This window comes from Macrobrachium nipponense, chromosome 15 (genome assembly GCF_015104395.2).
Source record: "Macrobrachium nipponense isolate FS-2020 chromosome 15, ASM1510439v2, whole genome shotgun sequence".
Classification (NCBI taxonomy): domain Eukaryota; kingdom Metazoa; phylum Arthropoda; class Malacostraca; order Decapoda; family Palaemonidae; genus Macrobrachium; species Macrobrachium nipponense.
The window spans coordinates 35,653,958-35,676,494 of NC_087208.1; the positions used below are offsets into that span (position 1 = coordinate 35,653,958).

The window sequence follows — 22,537 nt, forward strand, 5'->3', positions numbered from 1 at the left end:
TCTAAATAAACTTTGGGTTTTTCAAGAAAATATGAATTTTCCCATTTTCCCATGAATGTTTTACTGAATTGTAATAGGCTAATGTTGCAAGTAAATATTTCATATATATATCTTGATACTTCTAAATGTCTATGAGGTTCAGAAAAATTAATTCATTTTGTTGTTATAGAAATTCTATTTGCTTATTTTGTTATTAATTTTAAAATGATTGCAACTCCTTAGCTAAAGTTGCATTGCGCATACGGATAGACATGTCTGCCTTGCCCATGAGAAGTTCGGGCTAGGCATTCCTTTCTCCAGTCAATCTGCTTTTGCAAGCGCGAGATGAAGCCTGTGTAAGCAGATTATTGAGGTTAAAAGGAACAAATACTGATACGGCAATGATGACGTCGTCACTTGGCAGGAGATTGCTCTCAGCCAGCTAAGAGTTACGTTACTTGCTGTAATAAATACGACTTTAGGATAAATTTATTACTTTTAATACTCGACCCACACGAAAAAAATGTCTGAAAAAAAAAAAAAAAAACAGTACCAAAAATTGAACAATATATTAGTTTTCATGTTGGAAATCTGCATAATTGTAATTATGTTAAATTAAATATTCCTTATTCAAAACTATATGAAAAAGGTTTCCATACAAATTCTATAATATTATTATTAGCCCTGTATAAGATTCATATAGGATTATTCCATAGATAACATTTTCACTTCTAGACTTCCTGACTTTAAAATCTCTTTTATTTTATTTTATTTATTTTATTTATTATTATTTTATTTATTTATTTTTTTAATTTTTTTTTTTCATTGACTACGAATATAAATCACCGGGACAGACAATATGTCAGTAGATTTTGGATATGTGTTTGAACTTTTAGCTTATTTGTCATTACTAAAGCGTTAAGTTAGAGTTCAAATCTTTACGCATATATATTTGGATATTTAATTATCTATGGTTACGTTTTGCTTATTGATTTTATCGTGATTCCTTTTTTATTATAATTTGTAACCCTTACGACTCCTTACGGAGTGTATTATATTGACTCCACTTGTATCCATATTTATCTTATTTTTTTTATATTTATTTATTTATATATGTTTTTTTTATATATATTTGATAAATTAATGGTGGCTTGAATATGTGGAAAAGTGTTCTAGCGGCGTACCGTATAAGGCTACTTGCGGCATCAATTCTATAGATACAAGATATAAATGATAAAGATTTAAAAAACCGCGAGAACCGCTATAATCCAGTTCGGATCCAATATCACGAGTTGTAACTCGTAAGACATTGACACTTCTATTTAATTATCAGTTATTCTACCAAACCGATTGACTCTGGGTGATAAAATATATTATTGGTTTTCTTAATGGAAAGGAATTCACACAACGCGTTATGGAGATTATTATTGATTTACACCACCCGAGTCACAGATTATTATGTGTTGAATTCCATGTTTACTGATTAGCACTCAAAAATATTCCTAACACACTCAATTGCTGTTTTTGTTTTTAGTGCTATTAATTCTATATAACGTGTCAAGGAACTATTAGCACTAAGAAGTGTTTATTTTGCTCTGTCAGACTCGTAACTCTGTTAATAATTCTACGCATATTCTTTCAAGGATTGATTTTGGCACAGGATAGGCCCTTAACTGACAGGTGTCTTAGTGTGTCCCTTGTTTTCATGACACGTGTTACAATCAGTTATGTGCTTTTTATATCTGTAAGCATTGTAGGCCAGTAAAACAGTGATTTGGCTTTCTGTGACATAGTAGGGAACCCTGGATGACGGAATGCAACCAGTTTATGACGATTGGTATGAAAGAGATTATTATTACTACCTGGCGTTCGTATCATCTGCTGTGTTCTTCGGGTTTTCCTCTCGTCACGGACCTACATATAATATTACATTTGATTACATATTCTGATACACATACTTTAAATATATTTTTGCTTTAGGGTTTCTGCTCGAAGTGTTTATTGGTTTGCTTAGCCGCTGACCCTGTTTCCGTTCGAAGGTTTGTATTGGTTTGCTTAGCTGCTGACCTTGTTTCCGTTCGAAGTGTTTATTGTTTGGTGTTTATTGTTTTGCTTATCACTGTTGACACTGCTTTGTTCAGTTTGTTTGTAACAGTTCTGCGCTCCAACCCAGATATTCAATGGTCGCGATCTCTTTGGTTAAGGAATTTCTTGTTTAGATACGGTTTTAAACAATAGCACGGATGTTTCTATATCTTTTAGTCTAATTAATGGTTCTTTGCTGTATGGTGCGGGATTGCGGGATAATGCGTCAGCTATGATAATTGCTTTTCCAGGTAGATATCTTAACTTGGCTCCAAAGACCTGAATGATCATTTGTCACCGAGTTCCTTTTGGACTGTGATTAAAGCCTTTGAAAAACTCGGTAAAGGACTCATGTTCAGTAAGGACTTTATCAGGATAGCCATAGATTATGACTTAAAATGTACTAGTGTTAAAGATACCTAGCCCTTCCTTGCCTATACTGCATATTTACTTTCAGAGGGCTTAGTTTACATGAATAAAAAGCTATAGGAAAGAACTGTTTATCATATTGCTGAAGTAGTATCCCTCTTACCCCACCTTGGTCTGAGGCGTCTGTTTGCAATAAAAAAAATTCCCTTATTAAATCAGGATTTGTTTTTAAGTTAGGTGAGCTGCATTATTCCGTTTTTAAGACATCGAACACCTGTTGATGCTTTTTAGACCATAATAAATCTACGCTCTTCTTCATAAGATCTGTTAAAGGAGCTGTCATGATTGAAGAGTTACATATTTACATACGATTGTAATACCCACTACAGTGCCAAAGTGCTGTATCCCCCTTTTACGTTAATAGGTACCGGAAAGTTATGAATAGCCGACACCTTACCATGGACTATTTTAAGACCTTGATAGACACATAAAACCTAGATAAACATGTTCGTTTTTTAAAAACTCACATTTAGATATTTTACTCTGAGATTATTTGTCTTTGTCTCTGTAGCACTAGCTCTACTTTATGTGAATGTACTTCTAAGGTATTAGAAAAGATTACAAGATCAACCATATAAGCATGTAGGGTATCCCCTGAAAGTCTCCAAACACTATATTGTAATTGGGGCGCAACGTAAGCCGGAGGCATACGTAAAATTGATAATGTCCCCCCTGAGTGTGCTGAAAACGGTGTATGAGGTACAATCACTTAGGTAATGGTATCTGGTAAAAGCATTTAAGTAAGTCCAAGCTGGTGAAAAAAAAAATTTATTCTAAACCTAACAGAGATAAGATGTCGTCGGTACTTGGCACTGGAAACTATCCCTCAAACGTCATGTCACAAAAGAAACTATCTTTTGTGACATGACGTTTGAGGGAAAAATTTATATGGGCTATTTGATTTCCTAATGGCTCCTATTACTAACATATTTCAACTTCTGTCATTTATCTCTATTTTGAAATTTGCAGTGTGAATTCTTCTATACGAAGGTTAACCTATCTAAGCCTTTTATGTTTTGTCCACTTATACCGTATTTTGTTTTCAATGACATCCGTTTTTCTCCCAGAGATCACTCGCTAGTGGAGAAACTTCCTGGTATTCAGGTAGAAGATAAAAAAAAAAAAATTATGCTGAATCACCTCTGCTTGAATGGTACTTTACGGATATTACTTTAGATAGATTATCAGAGAGATTCATCCACGACTGGTTGGGCGTGATTAAAAATTATCAGCAATAAAAAAAAAATGCGATATTTATAACTTCCGTATCCACGATATGTATACGTTTGTGGATCACTAGATTAACTTGTTGCTGTGTCAACCGTTGTCTAGGGCTTTGTTCGCGGAAATCGTTATATTTCAGAGTGTCGGGAAGGATTAAAATTTCATTTCCCAGCAAAGTCTTTTTACACGCACTAAGACATTCGAGGGTGCATGCTTCTCAAGATTTTGCGTGCAAACTACGACTGCGGTTTGTGGAGAATTCTGTTGGGTCATTTCTTGAACAATGTTACGATTTATGAGACAAATGTATTGTTCCTTTATATAAGTTATTATTTGATTAATTGTCTCTTTTTTGTTCAAATGATTTTGATATGTTTGAAGGTTTATAGGATTTCCCTTTGATAAACACGCCTTATTTTGCAGGATGTAAGATAATATTTTGTATACCCCTAGATGAATCTTACAATTACACTACATACAGATCAATGTTTTTTTATAACTATAGAGAGGTATCTGTAACGCTCGCTTATCCGGACTTCTCATTAGGGAAGTTCGAACAACAGACGGTGGAGTCCGTTAAATACAGGATATTACGTGTACTAAAGGAATAAACAAGATATTCTAATTTTTACGGCGCGTACAGTCGGGCTTTATCCACCATACTTATAATAAACTTAGTATTAAAAAAAAAACGAAAACCTGCTCTGATTACTTTATACGGTCGTGTGTTTCATAGGAAAAATCCTTTTTAATTCAAAAAGATATTGGCATGTATAAACCAACATCGCTTTTCCCCACTCTGCTAGAGTCGCTTATTGTATGGAATTTGCTATGCTTTGAACACTTCGGCAGTTTTTGACTGACCTTGACCGCTTGACTAGGTGACACAGTCACCGAGTTTGCTTGTTTGATTCTGAACGGGCTACTGTTTCTATTTTTTTTTTTTGTGTAATAATTAAGATCCTTCTCTTTATTACCATCGCAACGTATTTGTGTGTTTTTAGCTGGTTACGTATAAAGCAATGAATGACGAACTATTAGGAACTGAGCGATTACTAATAAGACAAGTTATACACTACTGCATTCAATATTAACTGTTTGTACTTCATTCTTTGCTAAAATTGAAATAGTGAGGGATCCTGGTCAGCGCATTTAGCCTGATGAAAGTTTTTTACAGACATGTTATTCCTTGCAATCCAGCCATATTTTTTAAAGTTAAGTTGAGTCATTGAGGTTCGATATTTATATAACTCAAAAAACTCAAGGCTAAAACTGCGATCGGGACTTGCAAAGGAGCATTTTATTGTCATGACCCGAAATAGTGTTACCTCTAATTTATCTAGATTTGTACGGGTGTTCCACTTGTTTTTGTGTGTTTTCTAATCACTACTGTGCTTAACGACCCTATCTATGCATCTGTATAAATACAGACGTCCACTGCGTAAACGCATATTCACTGTTTAATATGATTTGTTACGTAAGGGATTAATATCAATCACCAAAATGATAAAATTAACATAGTATATGATTATGATATTTCAGTAGAACTTCTGGAAACAGACACTCAAAATATAAAAAACTCGCAGTAGCGAAATCTCAATGATGTAGATAATTTCTGTAAAAAAGTAAGATCATGAATGTCTCGTAACTTCAGCCACAGGAATAACGAAATTCGACCTGTAAAGGAAAAAAAAAACTCAAAGTTACTCCAAATGAATAAAAAAATTTTGTACTTAGCTTGCTTTTGTGGGAAGTCACGGTGTTCCGATAACGACACACGGCCTTGGTCCTCCTTCTCTATTTAGCGGATGACCTGGTTTGGCTTGAGTTTCCTCCGTGCGCGTTGTTTCGATGATTCGAGCCCTTGAAAGATCCGATGCTGCAGACGCGTTCGGTTTGTTTCTTGAAGTGCCGGAAACGCTCACTAACGATGTTTTCTTGAATGATTCTAATGAGAGACGAAGCTTGCGTTGCCGTAGGAAAAAGACACGTCGGTTTTGTTTCTTGAAGTTATTCACTAAACGATGATACTAAGTTGGTTGAAGAATCTGTTGCTTTCGTCGTCGTTGAAGAGTTCTTATTGTTTTCTGAAGTCGCTCACTAACGATGATACTAGGTTGCTTGAAGAATCTGCTGCTTCGTCGTCGTTGACTTCTTATGATACATGATTTATTATTGTTTCGTAGGACGTTTTTGGTTTTTCTTCGTAGGACGTTGTAGAGTTCTTCTGGTACGCTGGCCACCAATATTAGGGCTTGTGCCTTGTATGATAAGGCGCCCTATGAGGTAATGTTAGACTAGCGATAATCTTACGCTAAGTCGGTTGGTATGCACTTCCATCTTCAATGGAGTGTCTGGGGGTTTGTAGATCACTTACGAAGTCGGTATTATCTTGTTAGTTATTACGACGATGTGTTAAACTCATGGTGAGGAGGTTCTTGTAGAAAACACGAAATATAAAAATATATGTATTCTTCTGAAGTTTTACATGCTGAAGATCAGATATGATTGTACAAGTCTTCTAATAACGATAGCTTGATCGCTTCTGCCAATGATGATGGCTAATCCTATTCCTCTACATGATAAAGCTTAGGTAAAGAGGTACAGGTCTTCTAATGACGATAGCTAACTCTGTTCTGCCCGTCTACCATCTCTGTTACAAGTTATGAAGGAACAGACAGTAGTTCGAACATATGAACATACATACAAATGACATAGTTTCATATGAACACAAAATGAGACACGCTACAGATCACGTAGGCCGTTTGAATTATAGGTCGGGGTAGTTGTCTCAAGCAGGGAGCTTGGACTAATGTTTATAAACAATTGAATGACTACAGGTGACGGCATGTTATCTTAGCCTACATACTTATTGTATACGTCATCTTTAGCGTCTCTAGTCTGATCACATTCCTGCAAGCAATCTGGTTGACCTCTTTAGTTTTAGACTTTTATATATATGGACTAACATTCCATATTTTTATTATGTAAACACTTACATGTATACCTGATCGCCCACGGCATATGTTCTAGTTGGCTTAGCTATTTTATCATGATTTTTTTTCATTATTATTTGTGCTTCTTCTAGATTCTTACGAAGTATATTATATCGACTTATGCTTGCATCCATAACATCCTTTAGAGGATTTGATAAATTAGTTGTAGGCATTAGTACATGGAAAGGTGTTCTAGCTGGGATACCGTACAGTGCCTCGTGCGGTGTCATTTTAATAGACACATGATACGAGTGATTAAGTGTGCTTAGTACCGCAGGTATGGCAATGTCCCAGTTGGGGTCTGCCCCCCCCTAAGGTGACCCTTAAAATGTTTAAAACCTTACGATTTGCCCTTTCCACTAGCCCATTAGACTCGGGGTGATAGATCATGGTATTGATTTTCTTTATACAAAGGAATTCGAACAAGGAGTTAAGGAAATGATTATTGAACTCCCGCCCGAGTCTGATATAATGGTGTGTGGAATTCCATGTTTACAAATGTAGCACTCGTAAAACTTTCTAGCGCACTCGACTGCGGTTTTTGTTTTAAGCGCTATCAGTTCTGTATATCGAGTCAAAAGCATCTAGATTACTAGGAGGTGCTTATTTCCTGTGTCTGACTCGTAAAATCCTGTTCAATAAATCTAAATGTACTCTTTCAAAGGGTTGAGGTTTGGCACGGGGTAAGCCCCTAGGCTGACAGGTGTCTTCGTGTGCACTTTGTATTCTTGACAAGTGTGACAATTTGCTATGTGCTTTTTTATATCTGTAAACATCGTATGCCAATAAAATAAGGATTTGGCTTTCTTGTGACATTAAGGAATAACCCGGGTGTCCATGCAGTGGATTTTCATGCAACCATTTTAAGACAGTGGGTATGAGTGAGATAGGTACCACCACCTGGTTGTTATTCAACTGTGGTGTGTTGCGGGTTTTCCTCGTCACGGATCTACACAGGATATTATCTTTGATGATATAATTCTGCTGCTTATACTTTATATATTCCTTTTCCTTTGGATTTCCATTTAACGCAATGATGATTTTTTCTATTTGCGGATCTTTTCTTTGTTCTGTCTGTAATAGTTCAGCACTCCAGCCCAGATCTTCCTGTTCAGATATAGTTTTAAACAATGGGCGTGGAGGTTGAGATATCTATTAATTCAGCTAATGGCTCGGTACAAGATGAAGAGGGGTTGCGTGATAATGCGTCAGCAATGATATTTGCTTTCCCAGGTAAATACCCGATCCTCGCGCCAAAGTCCTGGATGATCATGTGCCACCGAGCGTTCGCTTAGGGCTGTGACTCTAAAGCCTTAAAGTAAGTCGGTAGGGTTATGATAGTGAGAACCTTGACGGGATAACCGTATATTATAAATTTAAAGTGCACAAGTGAATTAACAATAGCGAGCCCTTCCTTGTCTATTACTGCATATTTACTTTCGGAAGGTCTCAGTTTACGTAAATAAAAAGCTATAGGGAAAAACTGTTATCATATTGTTGAAGCAATACCCCACCCTACTCCTAGGTCTGAGACGTCTGTTGCTATGAAGAATTCCTTACCGAAGTCAGGAAATTTCAAGATAGGAGAACTACACAGTTCATCTTTCAATTTATCGAACGCCTGTTGATGAATTTCAGACCATATGAAATCTACGCCCTTTTTTATAAGATCGGTTAGGGGAGCGGCTATGATGGAGTAGTTCCTAATAAACCTCCTATAGTATCCGCTACACCCTAAAATTGCTGTATTCCCTTGACGTTAGTAGGTATCGGAAAGTTACGGATAGCCGATACCTTATCATGGACTACTTTAAGACCTTCACTAGAAACCGTGAAACCTAAATAGACTAGTTCTGTTTTAAAAAATTCACACTTCCTTATCTTTACCCTTAAATTATGCTGCCTTAGTCTTTGTAGCACTAACTCTAATTTACGTAGATGTTCTTCTAATGTATTGGAAAAGATTACTAGGTCGTCCATGTAGGCATGTAGGATATCTCCTAACAAGTCTCCAAACACAATGTTTATCATCGAGTAAAATTTGTTATGGGAGCACAACGTAAACCAAAAGGCATACGCAAAAATTCATAATGTCCCCTGGCTGCGCTGAAGGCAGGTGTATGGGATACTCTCTTGTTCCAACGGAATCTGATGAAATCCTTTTAGTAGGTCCAAGCTGGTGAAATATTTGTTCTGACCTAGTAGAGATAGGATACATCAGTACATGGTACTGGGAATCGGTCAGGGATTGTTTCTTCATTTAAACGACGAAAATCGACGCATATTCGCCAAGTTCGATCTTTTTTCGGTACTACTATTAATGGAAAATTATAAGGGCTGTTTTGATTTCCTAATGACTCCTTCTTTTAGCATTTTGTTTACCTACTTCCTCTGTTATCTCATTCTGAAATTTCATAGGAAGTCGGTACGAAGGTACATAGATTACTTTCTGTTTGTCCTTGAGCCTTATTTGATGCTCGATGACATCCGTTTTTCCTAAAGTTCCATCCGTAGTGGAAAAAACATCATGATATTCAGTTAAAAGATTAAAAAATTTCTGCTGAATTTCTTCTTCTGAATGTCCTTATTGATTTTGTTCTTTATAGATTGCAAAAGGGTTATTCATCCGCAACTGATTGAGCGTGATTTATCTCAGCTACGGTAAGAATGCGATGTTTATAAACTTCCGCATCCAAGATATGTTGATTTTTGTGGATTACTAAAGTGGTATTCAAATGATTACAGACTTCGATGTGACGTTGTTGTGAGCCGACTGTATAAATGGCTTTGTGTGACGGATAATCCGTGTGTTTTCAGAGTTTCGGAAAGGATTAACGTTTCAGATCCTGGCAAGGTTTTTCTTTACACGCACTAATATGTTCGAAGTTACGTTCGGCTCGAGAGTTTGCGTGCAAGCTGATATTACGGGCGAGCGAGAGTTCTGTTGGGTTGCATGTATTATTTCTTGGTTCATGAGACAGGTGATTGGTTCTTCAATGTAAGTGACTACTCTGTCTGTCTCTTTATTATCTAAAACTGATTTTAGGGTATTAGAAGACTTATAGAATTTTCCTTTGATATACACGCCGTGTTTGCAGGTGCTAAGATAATATTTTGAGTGCCCATAGACGGGTATCCGATAATTACTGCGGGATACATATTAATGTTTTGTACAACGATAAAGGTATCGGAAAACGTGCGCTTACCGAACCTTGTACTGTACATGAGTTACTCCTACCACATTTAATTCATTATTTCCTATGCCTGAGAGCCTTATTCCGGACTTCTCTATAGGGAAGTTTGAAAAGAGTAAATGATGAGTCCTTAAATCCATGATATTACGTGGACTACCAGAATCAAAGAACAAAGTGAATGACTTATGGTCCAAATTTATTGCATGTAAGGTTGGTCACAACTCGTCTTGACTAATAATTGCATGAATTTGTTGCAAATCTACGTGAACCTGCACAGATTTTTTGGATTCGGCCGTGTGTTTCATAGGAAAATCAATTGCCTCACAATGATCTGATAAATGATTAAACTGATTATTTGATACAAAAGATGTTGATATTGATGACCCAACATCGCCCTCTCCCCCCTTGGAGCGAACTACGTGGTATTTGCTTTGTTTATCACACCTTGAAAATTCGCTTGACCTTGCAAGTTCTGGCTAGACGGCCAGAAACAGAGGTACCTGAAGCACAATTTGTTTGTTTCTGCTGTTGTGCAGCATTTCCGTTTGCTTGTTCTTTTCTATAGTACTGAGGACCTTCTTTTTATTTGCTGGCAACTGGTTGCGTGTTTGTAGGATTCTGCTGTTGATTTCTCGAGTAGCAACGATTATATGAATGAGTGGAACTATTATGTATTGAACAAAAACGCGTCCGACAGTCTGAAATCATGTGACCTGGTCGTTTACAGTTATAACAAACCATCCCTGCAACTTGATTATTATTATGTACCACGTTTACTTGTTGTGGCTTGTTCTCATTTTTTGCAAAAACTTGAATGAGCGAAGGATCTAGGTCGGTACATTTAGACATGTGTTTTTTGATTTGTTTATACACATCTAATTTCGTACTGTTGGGCTGCAATTTTTTGTCAAAACACCGCACTAACGCTTTCAGGAACATTGCAGTAATACTCGTAAGGTAAATTAAACGGATAAATCTTTCACGGCGATTTTGGCACTCGTAACCCACCCGGAGTTACTTAAACTAACTTGATATTCATTTAGCCGGTCGGCAATTAGCGCCGCCGCTCGACAACATTAAGCTGAGTCATGGAGGCTTGGTTAAGGATATTTCTCAATGCCAATACTACATCTAAAGCCTCTTCACCCCCACCCATACACGGCACGTAATCTGATTTTGAATTCGTCCCATGTAGTCGCCTCTTGGAAAGAAACACCCCTTAGATAAGCACTTGCGTCTCCTTTAGGAAAGTCTATGAAGCTTTTGGCCTCCTGTAATTGTACTCTGGGTCTGTGATGCTTTTTGCATTTAAATGAGCGTCTACAGATGAGATCCATGCCTCAACATTTTGAGGCAGGAACCCATTGACCCGACCTTGAAAAGGGACAATTGCTGACCTCGCACTCACGAGAGTCACCACATTGGGGTTGCCAGCCGGAGTAGTTGCCATGTTCACTTTTACTTTTTTCTTATCACTTCTATTCCTTGCGGTCCTATCAAAATATCTATAAGAGTACACTCGACCACTACGTAAACGCATATGCAATATACTGTATAAAGTGTTATAGTAATAGGAAAATCCCCCAAAAGATACAAAAATACAGATAATTTGATAAAAATATTATACGGAGAATTCCTGCAAGAAACGATTAGCAACAACGAGAAGAAAAAAAATAATCTGCGGGCGAGAACTCGTAGTTGAAGATTGATTCTGTAATGAAGGAAGATTAAGAAGGCGAACAACTCACCCCCAGAATACTGGACGATCAACTCCTGATGAACAACACTTCACTGAGGAAAAAACCTGAATAGATAAAATGGTACTTAGCTCAAGTTTATATGGTGAAGGATTGTTGACATGGGATGACGTCTCAGTTCCTGTCGTCGTCGCGTCGGAAGTCGTGATGACGTCACGGTCTTCTCTCAGGCTCACGATGCATGAAGAAGTCCAAGATTGATGACGTCACAGCCTCCTTCCTCGCATTACTTCCTCTTGCTCTACTCTTTGCGTCCTTGCTAGTGATCGCGCGTTGTTTCCTTTGTGTTTCCTTTGTGTGTTTTCTTCTTTCTGTTGATGTTCGATGCTGCTCTCGTCCGGTGTTGATTCTCGAAGATAAGTGACAACAGTCACTCAAACGTCGATGTTGATGCTTGTATTCTTCTCGATGAAAGGCGACAGGAAATCTTCGTCTTCATAAAATGTTGCGTTGATTGAAGATCCCGTTTCCTCTGTTTAGTATTGATTTTGAAGGTGGAAGTTGGTTATTGTAGTTCTTCGGTCGGCTGATATGGGTCTTGTTAATCTTATTCTTCGTCTAAAGCTGCCACCAGTCTTAGTCTCTTCGCTTTTGCGAAAGACTTTTTTGTTTCTCCTTACGACTGTCATTCGTAAGTATTTCTGGTTCCTTCCATCTCTTATGTGATATCTTAGTAGAGTGGTTCTTCTTAAACTAAAGGAGAGGATTCAAACAGATAAGTTGAAAAAAGGTATAACAACTTTATTCTGTAACTCATACTAAGAGATGCAGTTCGGTCGGGAGACCGATATGTTTGAACGCTGGCACGGAACTGCCATTCTAAAGCATCACGTCGATAGCGAAACATTAGCTATCTCAGCGATTCATATAAAAACATACGTAGTCCGCCGGCTCGGAAGTTACAAGTTTCCGGCGTAGGTTAACAGGTCAACCGCTTCCCATGGAAGTTGTTGTGCAAAGTTATCAGTAATGCAAAACGATGACAATGTAACAGATTTAAACCAGGCTACTGCAGACAGCGCATAGCGTAATCTAGATCTGCATTGGTCACGTAGGACCCTCCTAATGCCATGACCTCAGGTCATGGGTTTTTATTTACAGATTATGTAATTCAATAATGTATTTATTACATATGTATATAATATATATGTATGTATGTATGAATGTCTCCTGCAGTATGAATTCTAGACCCAAAGGGAAGTTCAGTGTCACTATTCATGATTTTTTTTTATATTCAAGATATGCATTCTAGTTTTCATGTGGTATGCTTCAGTATAAAAAAAATGTGTAGATAAATCCAAGTGCCTAACTATGTTTTAAACCTTAGGAATCTAGTATTCACAGTGAAGATCATACCCAGAGCACTAAAAAAAAGTTGGATGTATTTTTTGTGAAATCCATTTGCCCTTCATGATAATCAAATAATAATATTCAAAATTAATTATATATAGTTTACTGATTGAATATTTGCATTATATGTAGTTCATGGAAATATTAAGTACTTTAACCCTTCTTAATCTGAATTTAAATAATGCACTGGATGTATTCTGTTTGAAAAGTACTAAATCCAGTATTTCTATATTTGATATAGAAATGGTATGTTGTGAGGTGTATCCATATATTACCTTATGTTCTCATCCTGGCCTGATGGTCTAGGGGTATGATTCTCGCTTTGGGTGCGAGAGGTCCCGGGTTCAAATCCTGGTCAGGCCCATGTGATCAGTTGTGTTTGGACTAGTCATGCTCTCAACACATATACATGTACAAATGTCATATACTATATACGGAATTCTAAATCCAAATGGCAATTGTGTTAATATGTATTTTTTTTATTTTTCATTTTAAAGATGTGTATTGAAGTTTATCTAGCAGCTTAAATGTGAAAATGAAATTTTGATAAATCTGTATACCTGACTGTATTTAAAGATTCAATCTTGGGATTCTAGCATTCAAATTGAAAATCATGCCCGTTAGATTATGAAACCAGTTCATGAATAGCACATAATGTGTATATACTCTGAAGTATTTGGTGATCTTTGAAGAGGAGGAATTAATACATAGTTATAAAGGTTAGACCAGTATATGAAATTGCTTTAAAATTTCCATCTGAAGAAAAATGTTGAAATATTGCCTTTCATTGGAATGGGTATATTTTCTTGAAATATTTTTTAAATGTGCAGTAGAGACTTTTCAGTCCATAAGAGTACCAGTGTATAGATGTGAAATCAGTGTTTGATGTTCGAATGTATGATTATGTTCAGTTGCAGGCTTACACAGCATCCATTGTTAACCTCGGATAAACTGTGCTTCATATGCATCACCTTAACTGTGCATCATTATATATAATTTAGACTTCTTAACCTAGATTCAGCCATATTTTTTTATTTTTGAAAGGTTATGAATAAGATAATTTCTTTAGTTATCATAGAAATGCTATATGTAAGGGTCTTCCCTTTTAATAATTAGTATTTCTCATCACGGCCTGATGGTCTAGGGGTATGATTTTCGCTTAGGGTGCGAGAGGTCCCGGGTTCAAATCCCGGTCAGGCCCATTTGGTTATTTTTATAGATTGATTTGGTTGCACATGGACTGTTCATGCTTTCTACACACATATATGGTAATTTATTATACAGTATGTATACATATGATATATATGTATGTATGTATGCATGTCTCATGCAGTATGAATTCTAGACCCAAAGGGAAGTTCAGTGTCACTATTCATAATTTTTTTATATTAAAGATATGCATTCTAGTTTATGTTGTATGCTTCAGTATAAAAAGAAATATTTGTAGATGAATCCAAGTGCTTAACTATGTTTTAAACCTTGGGAATCTAGCATTCACAGTGAAGATCATACCCCAGATCACAAAAAACAGTTTCATGTATTTTTTGTAAAATACAGGGATAGGCAGTCCAAGTATCTATTTGCTCTTCTTGATAACCAAAATAATAATATTCAAAATGAATTTATACTTTACTGATTGATTTTTCTTTGAATTGGTTGATGCAAAAGTAAATATAAACATTAAATATATACATTATTATATGTAGTTCATGGAAATATTTAATAACTCTAGCCCTTCTTAATCTGGATGTATTCTGTTTGAAAAGTACTACATAAATAAACTTTTGCTCATGAATCTTACCTGCCAGATATATATATAGCTGTATTCTCCGAAGTCCGACAGAATTTCAAAACTCCCGGCACACGCAGTGGTCGGCCAGGTGGTAGTACCCATTCCCGCCGCTGGGAGGCGGGCGTAAGGAACCATTCCCATTTTCTGTCAGATATTTTCTGTCGCCGGTGCAGACAACAAGTGTTTTCTGCACCTCCGTCATTGGATTTTGGAACTCTTTTGGTCACTTGAGTATCCCGATTGATTTTTGGTTATTTGATTTGGGTGGGTGGTTAGGCATACGCTAATTGTGGATTGTTTTTATTTTGGCTTGATTTTTCCTTAAACTTACGATGTCTGGATCTAGTTCGACTAGGCCAGAGTATGTTGTGTGGTGGAAGAATGCAAGGTTAGGCTACCGAAAACTTCGGTAGACCCTCATACAGTGTGCGCGAATTGTAGGAAACATGTTTGTATGTTTGATGACCGCTGCAACGAGTGTGAAAATATGTCTGATTCTGCGTGGAAGGCTTATGAATCTTAGGTACATAAACTAGAACGTGATAGTGTAAGGAGGTCTTCCTCCAGGCGTGTAACACAAGTTACCCGTCCAGTAGAATTTATCCCTCCAAAGACCGGTGATGCCTTCGGGCCCTACAATAGTGTCTTTGGAGGGTAATACCCTATCTGTGATTCTTAAATCTTTGCGTAGCCTGGAATCATGTTTGCATTGGAAAGTCTTTGAAGTATAGTGATAATGCCATGAGTGTTCATTCTATCGCGTAAGCGTATAATTTCTCATTGACAAAACACTTACCCCGCGTGATGGCTTCCCATCCCTACCTCGGCGAGGCAGAATGTAGTAGGGAGGTAGCTGTCCAAGTGTCTAAAATACTCTACGCTTGTTCATAAAACTTACCAGTCAGATATATATATATATATATCTGCTGGGTAAAGGTGAACAAGCGTTGTTGTATCATAGTAATATTATTTTTGCCCTTACGTCATATTACTATCAAGCGGTTGTATGGTTCAAGTTATATACTCATACCATAGTTACTCCTATGGGAGGACAACCGAGAGTAACGATTATTCTTATTACATTTAATCGGTTCTCCCTGCAACTATTTAGGGGTTGCCAGTTTCCCTATTTTTAAACATTTAAGGTATTGTTATGACAATACCAAGTTAGCCTTTTATATTTAGCAAATTCAGTTTCGCTTAAATATACCAGTTTGATGGTTTTTTTTTTTCTGCTCTAGAATGATAGTAAACCTATTCATTCGTAGAATGGTGTAGGTGGCAACTCAGGCAGAGCAGTGCGAGAACGACGAACGTTCTCTGAGTCTGCTGTCACTAATGCCAGTGCTCAGTTCCATCTGATTGTCTGCCATGCGCGGTAGGTTACGTCTCTCTCTCTCCTGCGGGATTGACGGACTAACGTATTTCTACCCTACAATCACGGCCTTAGCCTTGGGTTGAGGGGAATTCTAGCATACATGACTGAACATCTTCACTTTGCGAGAATTTTTTCATAAAAAAAAAAAAAAATTAAATAAATAAATAAATAAAATAAATAAATATATATGTGTGTATGTAGTATGTGTGTATATATATATATATGTATGTGTATATATATATATGTATGTGTATATATATATATGTATAGATATATATGTGTATATGTATATGTGTATGTGTATATATATGTATTAGACCTTTTTCGGTTCTGTTTACCGCAAGGTAACAGAATTCTGTCCGAGTCTACAGCGGCATAGCATACATGATTTCCCTCGAAACAAGATTGATGTGCAAGAGATGCAGTCAATTAGCTCGCCGAGACATCCCTCGCTCGATTATGAGGGGGACTCCTTCCGCTGCCAAATACGACAGCGCCGAGTGTGACGCTCGGCAGGATGCTCGGCTGGACGCTTGGCTGGACGCACAACGTAATGCTTCTTCAGACATTCGCCGAGAATCAGAGAATAGTAATGTATCTCAGGAAGGAGACTTTTAGGAAGAAACAAATGAACAATCTTCTACAGTGTCTTCAGATTACTCCTGTTTAAGTGAAATGCAGCCTTATTAGAGAAGGAAACATGCTCGGTGAGGGAATGAATGAATTGCAGGGGACCATTTCCTCGCTGGAGAAGTTTGTTTTCCCTGAATAGACTGAAATTCACAACTCCAGTTTTTCCTGCAGAAAAACTGGAATAGCATAGATGATCTAGAAATGATTCTGAACATCTCTCATAGTCAAGATTCGTCTATAGGTGATGTCATGGCTCATAATCTCATAGAATTCGAATCTTGAAAGATTACTTTTGTCTTCAGAGACGTCCTCCCCGCGCAGGAGTTGGAACTCTCGGAGGGTCTCGCTCCCTCTGAGGAGAACGAAGACGCTATATGTCGCACAGGCGGCCGTCGTCTTTGGTTCCTCGGAGGGGGACGCTTCTCATCCGTTAGCTCCTTCTGCTTTGCGGTCGTCTCCTGGGCAATTGGAAGACTTTCCGCAGTAAAAGAGAGCTAAGATGTATGATGTATGTCGCACAAGCGGCCTTCGTCTTTGGTCTCAGGGAGGGGGACGCTTCACGTCCTCTCTCTTTTCTGCTGTGTTGCGATCTTCACCGGAGAGGACGTCTTCCGATGAGTATGCTTTTGAGCGCTTCGGTCGCTCCAAAGATATATCCTTGGCGGTCCATGTGAGAAGGAGGGGGGCTTCCCCTCGCCCATCGTCTTCTCAAAGGATCAGCCCTTTGCCTGAGAAGGAATGTTCTCCATCGAAAAGGATGATTGTGTCTTTGCAACAACAACTTGTTTCGTTGATTGCAGAGAGAAAGGCAAAGCCACATCGATAGAGGAAGGATGATAGGCTGCCAATCAAGAGTCCAGGCAGTCCCCTTCTTCTCCTCGTTCCGCTCTTTCGCCAGTTGCCTTGCTCTCTAGATTTCATGCAGCTCTCCAGAGGTTGTCTAGAGAGCACGGTTACCATCATCCCGAACGTGTGTCAGTTGAGAAGAAGAAGAGGTCTTGGTTCGATGGCTTCGAGCCTCTTTTGAAGAATAGTTTCAACCTGCGGCCCCTCAGTCTCCTCCTTCGCAATTGTTATCTTCGAAGGACGACTGGCTCATTCATGCCTCCACTCAAACGCGGTGTCTGAAGGATTTTCAAACAACTTAATCGTTGGTGAAGTCCCTGGGACTACTGGTGAATTTCGAAAAGTCACATCTGATCCCAACCCAATCCATCGTGTATCTGGGGATTCAGATGGATTCAGTGGCTTTTCGAGCTTTTCCGTCCCAGGGACGTCAGCAGCAAGGCTTAGACAAAGTGTCAGCCTTCCTAAGGAAAGATTCGTGCTCGGTGAGGTATTGGATGAGTCTAACTGGGGACCATTTCCTCGCTGGAGAAGTTTGTTTCCTTGGGGAGACTGCACCTCAGACCGTTACAATTTTTTCTCAAGTACAATTGGAAAGAAAACAAGAATCTACACATGATCTTGGAAATTTCAGGAGAGGTAAAACACTCACTTGAATGTTGGCTAGATCCAGTGTAGCTGTCGGAGGGCGTGTCTCTCAAGCTTCAGAGCCCCGACCTAGTGTTGTTCTCCGACGCGTCCACCACGGGATGGGGAGCATCATTAGGGGGAAAGAAGTGTCAGGCACCTGGAGAGGGGAACAGGTGTCCTGGCACATAAACCTAAAGGAAATTGCAGCCATCTTTTTAGCTCTCCAGTTTTTCCAAGAAAAAGTCTCTCATCGAATAGTCCAAGTCAACTCAGACAACACCACAGCTCTGGCGTACTTGAAGAAGTAGGGAGGAACACAGTCTCGGTCCCTTTTTGCTCTGGCAAAGGAGATCTTGCTGTGGGGCAAGGGCACTGGACGTCATGATCCTTAGAAGTTTGTAGCAGGAGTAGAGAACGTCTGGGCAGATCTCCTCAGCAGACGAGGTCAACTTCTGCCAACCGAGTAGACTCTGCATCAGGAGGTATGCCAAGAGCTGTGGGGGTTATGGGGACGTCCACTCGTGGATATCTTTGCGATGTCCAGAACGAAGAGGCTTCCACTGTACTGCTCCCCAGTACTCGACCCAACTGCAGTGACGATAGACACACTTCTCTGGGACTGGACGGGGATGGACCTGTACGCCTTTCCCCGTTCAAGATCTTAGGGGAAGTCATGAGAAAGTTTGCGATGTCGGAAGGGACGAGAATGACTTTGTTCGCCCCGTTCTGGCCTGCGAGAGAGTGGTTCACAGAGGTCATGGCCTTCGTAGTAGACTTCCCGAGGACGCTTCAGTAAGGACAGATCTACTCAGACAGCCCCACTTCGAGAGTACCACAGAAGCCTCTTCGCTCTGAGTCTGACTGCATTCAGACTATTCCAAAAGTTGGCCAGAGCGAGAGGCTTTTATACGTCAATGGCGAAAGCTATCGCCAGTGCAAGAAGAGCGTTTTCCAACGCAGTGTACCAATCGAAGTGGACAGTCTTCAGGAGTTGGTGCAAGAAGAACGGCATTTCCTCCACCACGACCTCTGTGAGCCAGATTGCTGACTTCCTTTTCTGAGAAGGGATCTAAAACTTGCAGTCTCTACAATCAAGGGTTATAAGAGTGTGCTTTTAGTTGTCTTTAGGCACAGAGGCCTGGACTTGGCGGACAACAGAGACCTTCACGATCTCTTGAGATCTTTCGAAACGATGAAGGTTCAACAACCCAAGTTGCCGTCTTGGAACTTGGATGTAGTTCTGAAGTTCCTCATGTCCAGTCCATTCGAACCTATGCATGAAGTGCGAGCTTTTATGAATTCTTCTTGGTTCCATAACAATATGTCATAAAGGACATATGAGCTGTCACTTACGGGAGATGCAATTCTGTGTTGACTTCCCATTACACGAAGGATGTCAATTTAACCTACAAGAGATCCTTTTCTCTTGGTTATTCGTGTCTGCGGATATGTTGCTGGGATAGGGAGCCGACACTGATCCTTAACTAGTGAGTTAATTTTTAGTTTAACTTAGTGATTTTTATTGGTTTTTGAAAGGAGTTTGGGGATAACTCTTTTCAAATTAAGCGCTAACCCTCGTGTTAGGATCAGGTGATCGGGATCGGTGTTGTGCTCCTTAATTATGCTAATAGGCATAGGTATATGGTCATATGAGTGGATTAGCACCCATTGACAAATGCCAGTTAGGCTCTGCCGAGTAAGTGGATAAGACCCCATCGGCAGACCCACAAGAACTCTTACCCATAGGTCACATCCTCGCTGAGGCTCTTGAGACGAAGCAGACTCCTAAGCAATAGCTAGGAAGTCAACCCTCCGTCTGAAAAGATAGGAACCAAGGTTTATAAGAGGTCCTTCTGATAACTTGTGGTGTTCGGTCAGGAAGCCAAGGTTACCAATGTCAAAGAATGCTTTGGCTTTTTTCTTGAGGGACACCATCAAGGAAGTGCATTTATCCTGTCAAGACAGTGATATGAAAGTGTTGAAGGTGAATGCGCATGGACTGAGGGCTATTTCTACGTCGGTAGCCTTCCAAAAGAACATGGCACTCAATGACATCTTGAATGCCACATTTTGGCGTAGTAATTCAGTGTTTGCCTCTCACTACCTTCGGGAGGTGAGGATTACATACGAGAACTGCTACTCTTTGGGCCCATATGTCGCAGCAGACACTATATTGGGGACATAGAGTAGCACTCCTATCATTTAGAAAATAATATGTTAGTTTGGACTTTTTAATTTTATTTCTTTTTATTTTTTGTTTTTATTATGATTATGTAGGTGTTTAGTTTTTATGGTCTTGGTAGGCCGCCTTAGGCGGACTTCCCTCCAGTAGCCTTGGTTATACGAAGTTTAACCAGATAGGCTAGGTCAGGTGGTAATGTTTTTGCTTCGCCCTCATAGTAGGGTAAAATGTTTTTGTCACAGTGTGGTCACGCCCCCGTTGACAAATCATCTGGAGCGCACCAGCTACATAGGTCACGTCCTTGCTGGCACCTCCAGTGAAGCATTAACAGCATTCGGTGTCTAAACAACACCTTTATGATCTGTCACATTGTGGTCACGCTCCCCGTGACAGTTCATTAGAGCGCACCAGCTACACAGGTCACGTCCTTGCTGGCACCTCTAGGAATGCAGTACCGAAATTGGAGGTCTATAATATAGGATCTAGTTGCATTGTGGTCACGCCCCCGTTGACAGATCCTCTAGAACTCAACAGCTTCACAGGTCACTACCTAGCTGGAGTCTCTAGTAAAGCAGAAGCAGACTTGGGTGACGGTACTCACGAGTCAGCTATGCTAACAGTTAAGGAACCAAAATATCAATCATATATATGAAATTGTTTCCAAAAATCGAATCTGTCTCCCCCTTCCTCCAAAGGTGGGATTCAGCTATATATATATCTGGCAGGTAAGATTCATGAGCAAAATGATATTGTTATGATACAATAAAGTTTGTTCATACTTACCTGGCAGATATATATAATCAAAGTGCCCACCCACCTCCCCTCAGGAGACAGTGGCACTAGAAAAATCTGACAGAAAATGGGAATGGTTCCTTACGCCCGCCTCCCAGCGGCGGGAATGGGTACTACCACCTGGCCGACCACTGCGTGTGCCGGGAGTTTTGAAATTCTGTCGGACTTCGGAGAATACAGCTATATATATATCTGCCAGGTAAGTATGAACAAACTTTATTGTATCATAACAATATCATATTTCTATTTTTATTATAGAAATGGTCTGTAGTTAAGTGTATCCATATATTATCTTATGTTCTCATCCTGGCCTGATGGTCTAGGGGTATGATTCTCGCTTAGGGTGCGAGATGTCCGGGTTCAAATACCGGCAGGCCCATGTAGTTATTTTCACAGATCAATTGGTTGCACAGTCTCCTTATGCTTTCTGAACACACACACACACCACACCACACACACATTAGTATATATATGTATGTATGCATGTGCGCAAGCCTTCCATAGATTAAATTCTAGATCCAAATGGGTGAGGGTCAGTGTCACTATTCAGGTTTTTTTTTATATATTAAAGATATGCATTCACGTTCATACAGCATACTTCAGTATTAAAAAAAATATAATATAGATAAATCCAGATGCCTAACTATGTTTTAAATGAGAGCCTAATATTCAAAATGAAAGCCATACCAGTTCACGAATAACAGTTTAATGTATGTTTCATTTCAAGTATCCATTTGCCCCTCTTTATAAACAAATGATAGCTTTTAAAATCTTGATACAAAAATTATCAGCACTACTGGAATTGAAGTAGATAATGGTTCCATACATCTATAATCCCTGTGTAGGTAAAAGTAGTGGACAATTTATAGATGGTAAGCAAATAAAATATACAATAAGTAAATTATTACATGTAGTAATGAAAGTATTTCATTGCTTCAGCCCTTAACTTGCGTTTAAGTAATGCACTTTTTGTGTCCTCTTTGAAAAGTACTTTATACAACATAGAAATGGTTTTTGGTGAGGTGTCTCCTTATAATAACTAATAGTTCTCATCCTGGCCTGATGGTCTAGGGGTATGATTCTCGCTTAGGGTGCGAGAGGTCCCGGGTTCAAATCCCGGTCAGGCCCATGTGCTCTTTTCATAAAATGATTTAGTTGCATTTGGACTAGTCTTGCTTTTGACGTACAACAAAATACATGTATGCATGTCATGTATATACAGAATACTCAATCCAAATGACAATTGTGTCACTATGTAGGTTTTTTTAAT

General features: G+C 38.9%; 3 non-coding genes across 3 annotated transcripts; all 3 read left to right on the top strand.

Moving 5' to 3' along the window:
- The first annotated feature begins 13,305 nt into the window (after positions 1 to 13,305).
- Trnap-ugg (transfer RNA proline (anticodon UGG)) lies at positions 13,306 to 13,377 on the top strand. Its single transcript has one exon. It is a non-coding gene; the product is annotated as a tRNA-Pro (tRNA).
- Positions 13,378 to 14,143: 766 nt separating this feature from the next.
- Positions 14,144 to 14,215, top strand: Trnap-agg (transfer RNA proline (anticodon AGG)). The gene has a single exon. It is a non-coding gene; the product is annotated as a tRNA-Pro (tRNA).
- An 8,108-nt stretch (positions 14,216 to 22,323) lies between these two features.
- Trnap-agg (transfer RNA proline (anticodon AGG)) lies at positions 22,324 to 22,395 on the top strand. The gene has a single exon. It is a non-coding gene; the product is annotated as a tRNA-Pro (tRNA).
- Positions 22,396 to 22,537: the final 142 nt, after the last annotated feature.